This window comes from Juglans microcarpa x Juglans regia, chromosome 4D, assembly GCF_004785595.1.
Source record: "Juglans microcarpa x Juglans regia isolate MS1-56 chromosome 4D, Jm3101_v1.0, whole genome shotgun sequence".
Taxonomy (NCBI): Eukaryota; Viridiplantae; Streptophyta; class Magnoliopsida; order Fagales; family Juglandaceae; genus Juglans; species Juglans microcarpa x Juglans regia.
In genome coordinates this window covers 22,427,998-22,434,376 of record NC_054600.1, presented here as the reverse complement: position 1 = coordinate 22,434,376, position 6,379 = coordinate 22,427,998, and the positions used below count along the sequence as shown (strand labels likewise).

The 6,379-nt window shown below is 37.6% G+C and overlaps 1 long non-coding RNA gene across 1 annotated transcript; it reads left to right on the top strand.

Annotated features, from left to right (window-relative positions):
* The first annotated feature begins 2,138 nt into the window (after positions 1–2,138).
* On the top strand, positions 2,139–2,888 carry LOC121259296. The gene is made up of 3 exons (XR_005939556.1): positions 2,139–2,286; positions 2,375–2,425; positions 2,751–2,888. It is a non-coding gene; the product is annotated as an uncharacterized LOC121259296 (long non-coding RNA).
* The last annotated feature ends 3,491 nt before the right edge of the window (positions 2,889–6,379 follow it).

The following is a 6,379-nucleotide window of genomic DNA, read 5'->3' as shown; positions in this document are numbered from 1 at the left end:
AAACGTCAATATGTGGTTTCAGCAGGTTCAATCGCAAGTTTCTTCAACACGTTTTTTTTTTTTTGATCGGGTCGGGTCGGTTCGCACGGATGTATCGGGTCACAGAATTTTCTGCACAGGCCTACACGGAAGGACGTTGACCACTGTTAATTTGTATGCTTCGCCTTTTTATATGCATGCTTTTCTAGATGCGAGTAAATTGGAAAGACTCCACCAAGTATAGTATATATATATAGTCTTTTCAAGCGTGAAACATAATAAATAACTCAAACCACGTGACAATTAATATGGCTCAACTTTAATGCTTTTTCTACGTGGAGGACAGGAACAAAATTCTCCAAAACGATGTAACTTTTTTTTTTCAAGTATAGAACCTGATATATATGCAACGTCTCTGCAGATATATAGCAGATCGATGACGACGTGTACTGATGATCTTTGGTAAATATATTATTCTTCTTCTGATCAAATCTAACGTCCAAGATTGATCAAAATCTTCAAGAGCTCGAAAGTTCCCCATGCAGGCAGGTGTATGCAATTGGTTATTGCGTGCATGTATCGAATTAATAATACGTTCATGCATGTGGTAATTATATATATAATATACGAATTCTTCATTTGATCAATTGCCACGATGATATTCATGTTCAATATCCCGAATCGTCTTTATTAATTGGCATGCAAGATGCGAGCCTTTATTAATTGGCATCCATGCAATTACTCATATTCTACACTTTTGTTTAAGGGAAATGTCATTATTCATTCATTCATAAAGAGAAACTTACATCCATGATCGGATACATGTGGGGATATCCCCATATCAATCATTTGGAGCTCCACCAGTACACTACTGGACTGATCTAGATTTCATTACTTCTGATACTCTCTGTAGACAAACGTCTAAAATACAAGACTCTGCCTAAACAGAAACTTAACCTCACCCTTCATAGAAAGAGAGGGCTCAATCTCTATAGACAAACCGTCCAAGAGACAAACTCATTTTTTATTTTTACAATACAGTAAGAAAAACAAGAACGAAAAATGATGGATTACAGTTTGGACCAACTCCGATAGACTTTGAGGGCACATGAAGGTAACAAGCTAGCTTGTCTCTTTTCAGCCACGAAAGTCAGATTCGAAAGATATTCTGATGGTGGCAATTCCGGTGATCCGGTGCGTGTGGGGAGAAGAGAGGTCGGAAGAGGTGGCACGTGAGGACCACGTGCAGTTGTGAGTGGCACGTGAGGACCACATGCGATGATTTCCACAAAACCGCCACTATCTTTCGAATGATTTGCAGCCTATAAGCCAACCTACGCATCACATTTGGGGCTTCTCCACATACAAATTTCTTTGTGGCAGACATTGTCTTAACATCTCAACAAACTCTCTCCTAACAGAGAAAGCGTTCTATAAAACAGAACTTAAAGGCCCCATTTGTCCTGCCAGAGAGGAAGAGTACGAGACACTGCTATGGACACCAAATCCAATAACCTATTTCTATATTATTAATAACTAAAATAACAAAAAAACTACAAATAAACACATTAACAACTACGGAACCACAAGCATTGGTGTGACCTCGGACGTCACGCCCAACTCAAGCATCGATCTCTTGAGCCCTAACGACATGAGCACCCATCTCACGCAAGGAAAAAAATAGCCTCCATTGCGCAGGTAGCATCTACGCGCGAGCACTAGCCGTAGCATAACCCACCACTCTCGAACAACTCTTGCCCTAGCACTATAACAAATTTGTCCATTTCCCGTAAGTTTTTTTTTTCCAAGACATAAGTTGGTAGAAAATACTTACCTAATGGTACAAACACCTTCCGTGGGAAAAAAAAACATTTTACCATGAAATCACATTCGACGACAATAAATTCGTAGGAAAAAGTCACTTTTTGCAGCCACTTGGTGTGGCCGCAACACTAGAATAGGAAATAAACTAGTTTTTGTGGCGACTTCATGTTGCCGCAATTTTATTATCTGTCAATTGTTACTTTTTGCGGTGACATTATCTCGCGGAAAAAACTCAAAAGATGAAAAGTGAAAATTACGGTGGGTTTTTATTCTTTTGCGGCGAGAGTAAATCGCTGCAAATGTCCAAAATTGAAAACGGTGTGTTTTCCGTTCCCCCTTATTTCTTCTCCCCCCCAGGCAACCGATGCCCTATTCCTCTAAGTTTTCTCCCGCCCCTCCCCACGCCATCCGCCAACTGTCGAACTATCAGCACCTCACTTAGCTGGAGAGAGTCTTCTTCTTCCATGGGAATGTTCTCTCTCTGTGCGTCTCTCTCTCTCTCTCTCTCTCTCTCTCTCTCTCTCCCTCTCTCTCTCCCTTCGTGATCTTTTCTATTCTTGTTCTTTGTAAGGCTTGGTGTCTCGCGCTCGCTTTCTCAAGGTTCAGTAAACACTGATCGAAGGTAAGGATTTTTTCAGCAATGCCTCAATGTATACTATTTTTGCATCTGTCTTGGTTTTATCCGATTTGGTGGGTTAGTTTTATGAGGTTCTAGGATGAGGGTTTGTATGATGGTTGTTGATTTTGGGATTTTAGAAATTTCTTTCAGAAATTTTGTGTTACTTTGTCGTGTTCCTCTATCATGAAGGGTTTGAGTTTTCTATTTTCCTTATATCAAGTTCTATCTCTATTTTGATTTGTGTTTTTTTTTTTTTTTTTGTGATTTTTGGTTTACCACTTGTGGGTGTTTTCGATTAATCTATTATGTTGTGATTTTGTTGTCAAAGGATGAAGGGTGAAAAAACAAAGTTTGAATTTTGATTGAATGGACCCTTACTAGTTACTATGCCTTTGTCTACAAATAGCACGCCACATTATTCGGGATTGAGAGCCTTAAGCTTGAATGGCCATTGTATGGTTGTATAATGGCTGGATAGATTTTGTACATTGAATGTATTGTGTGAACTCTTGCTTGAATAATGAATGTGTTTAAGTGGATAAGTAGAGGAATATAATGGATTGAACTTATGCAATCATGAGTATGCTTGTCAAGGGCTTATGAGTTCAACCTACTGCTTGATGAGGTAGAATAAGATTCTGTTCTGTTTTGATTTAGGCAATATGAGTTTGCATGCCTTTTTGTACCTTCATCAGTGCAATGATTATTTATTTAAATTTGGCTTCTAGGTTGTTGAAGTTATGGACATATATGGTCAGTTTCTAAGGATATGATATTTGTTTTGTTTTATTTTTATTTCTATTTTTTTGGTTATTTTTAGACAAGGCCTTATATTTCCAAAAATGCTAATTTTTATGGCATATTGCACTGAAAAAGTAGTTATTGAAGAAATACATGTCGATATGGCTGAGAATTTTGTTGCAGAAAAGAGACGTGAACTAATAGAGGTTGTTTATGAGGTTGATGATAAACTTGCCGATGCTTCTCTTACCTATCAAGCAAAATTTTGCTCAGTTTGTTTGGGTTTTAATGGCATTTGGTGTGTTTTGGAAAGCAAACCTCAAGCTGATTAATTGGATTCAGTGGGGTATTTTCCTTACAATTCATTTCAGTTCCCTCTTATCAGTCTATAGCTAGGATTCAGTAAAATGGTTGTTTCTATAACCTAGACTTGCAAGAGAGAAAATTTAAATGAAAAGGTAGAGCAAGATCAACTTGAGTGTAGTTTTGGATCCATGATGCAGCAAACTAGATCGATGAAATTAGTTTGCGTGATAGGGATAGTTATAAGTGCTATATTTGGATATTGAAAATACAATTTTTGATATTAACAATGATCAATAGTCAAAGACACTAGTCAAAGACTTTGAAACTTTGCGAAACCTTGCCATAGTTGCATACTTGCGTCAGAATAAGTTTCAAGTTGCATTAGCAGCCTAAGTTTTCAAGTTTCAGAATAATCTAGTAATCGGTGAGATTTTCTATGCAATTTCATTTGTTTTATATATATATATATCCTGTCTCTAAGTAAAAATATTTTTAGGATCATGATCATTGTCATTGGTACTTCAGTATAGGTGGAAGCAACAATTGAATATATTTGTCACCATGAAGGTGATGGAGCTATTCTTGTATTCCTTATGGGCTGGGATGACATGCATTTCAACATTCTGTAATTACTAGGGGTAATTGTGGTTCAAAAAAATATACTTTCCTACTCTTCTTTGCATGACCTTCTTGTCTTTAATTTTATTGTTAAACTGTGTGCACATATCAATTTTATGTAGATATAGATGCATTTTCCAACAGGATGAATATTCTTTATTCTGATATTCAAATCTTTGATGGGCACAATGGATGCCGCTAGCATTTTTACATGGGAGCATTTGTTGAATCATGTGTTAGGTGCAATGCCTCGTGGACTTGGTCTGGAGGAATGGCTTCAAGCTTTGCCTTGTGCGTTGGTTGATTGAGTTTGTGAAGACTGACAAGGAATTCCAGAGCAGAGGCATGGAAATTGGCCTCTTTCTTTTCTTTTTTGTTTTTACCTTGAAAAAGACTACACTTTATTTCCTGTCTACTTGAAGGCCTAACCCATCTGACATGAACTGGTTGGCTTGAACTGGGTCTTGTGGATTAAAGGAAGATCTCCAGTTATTTAGCAGACCAGTCCCGTGATATGTGAACTTGGTTTATGATTATATGGTTGTGCTATTTATTGTGTTGCACTCAAGTGTTAGATGGATAAAATATCTACATTTGTGTTGGATTGGATTACATGGGTAGCAAGCATGTTGATATGCCTTACAATTTGACTCTTTGAGTTATATACATGGGAGTGTGAAGTGGAATGATGTGAATTGGTACTAAATATTGAAGTAATATGTTGATTAGGATTGTTGTTGGTGTGTATGAAGCTTGAAAGAACATTTATAGATTGATATTAACAGTTGGACAGACTATGTTGAAAGTGGTTTTATTGCATTTCATGGTTGTGTTGGTCAGTATATAACTTTTTAGCTCATATTAGACATTTTTTTATGATCATTTTTGGCTTAGTCTCATTTTTTGTTTTTGCTTTAACATTTTTTTTTACTTCTTTTAGTATTTGCCAAAACGTTTTTTTGCCGAAACAAGTTTTTTCCACCAAATATTCTAGTGGGTAATACTAATACCCACCAATACCTCTCGCGGTAATTGCTCCTGTTCCCACGAGCATAAACGAAAATGGACTTACTTTTGTGACGAGCTTCATCAGCTCTTGCCGCGAGATGTGTCGTGGGAAAACATAGGTATTGGCCATGAATTAAACCTTTCGTGGGTTATAATACTTTTTGCTGTGAATTATACGCTACGAGCTTCCCATAACGAAATTTTGTGGGAATAGAGTTTTTCCTTGCAGATTGAGTCCAATCCAAAGGCTCAGCATCACACTCAGGTCAACAAAAAACAAAAAACAAAAAAAAGAAAAACAAACAACAAAAACACTAAAATGGAACAACACAGAAATAGAAAAACAAAAATGGACGAACAATGCATAATGCGACGGCAGTGGCATGTGTAGAACACTGGTCACTCTGGGAGGAAAGCTGATGGTCAATCTTGGAAGTCTCGGAGTCAAGGATGCCAGAGAAGCCGAGCGTGACATTGGCAGAGGGCTCCTTGGTGGCGTGTAATGGTCATGCGCTGACGAGATCCGGACCTTCATCCCGCGCATACGGGCTATGCTTCACTCCGATGGATGCCGGATTTGGTTGTCTTGAAGATCGGCGGCAGGGCGTCATTCCGGTGGGGCGCGTGTAGAAGGGTGACGGCTGGAAAGACCCGAACGACGATCCTCCCTTATTTGGCCTAAAAAACACAAAAAAATAAAACCAAAAAACACGTCACAGAAACTAAAATGGATAGAGGAGAAGGGAGGGGGAAGGAAAAATAGAGGGGGGAGGAGCCGAAGCTCCCACCCCCTTTCATTAGGTCTGGAGTTTGGGAGAGTTTAGAGAGAAGGTACAAGGTGTTTTTCTAGAGGAATATTTTCATTTATTGATCACTCTTTTAGTAAGTTTTGAGTGAAGTGATAATTTTAAAATTTATCTTTCAAATCAAATTCTTGCCTTGATTGAGAATATTATTTATGACCATCATTTTATTTGAATAAAATTAAGGCCCCATCAATGTTCTTTATAATTAGAAAATGATTTATACAGTTTGAGGGTACTACACAAGCCTTACGTAATCCTTTTTGAAAAAAAAGTGGAGTTCAACTCATGAGACCTACATGAGATACTTACTTTTAATTTATGATGAGCCCTGCATTCTTTTAAAAGGATTGAGTGGGGGCAGTTTGCACACCCTGAAACTATATCTAGTATTACTATTTCTTATAAATAACTAGTTTGCATTTTATAATCTCATTTTTCCTCTCGAAAACATAAATAATCTTTCAAAGCAATTTTTTTA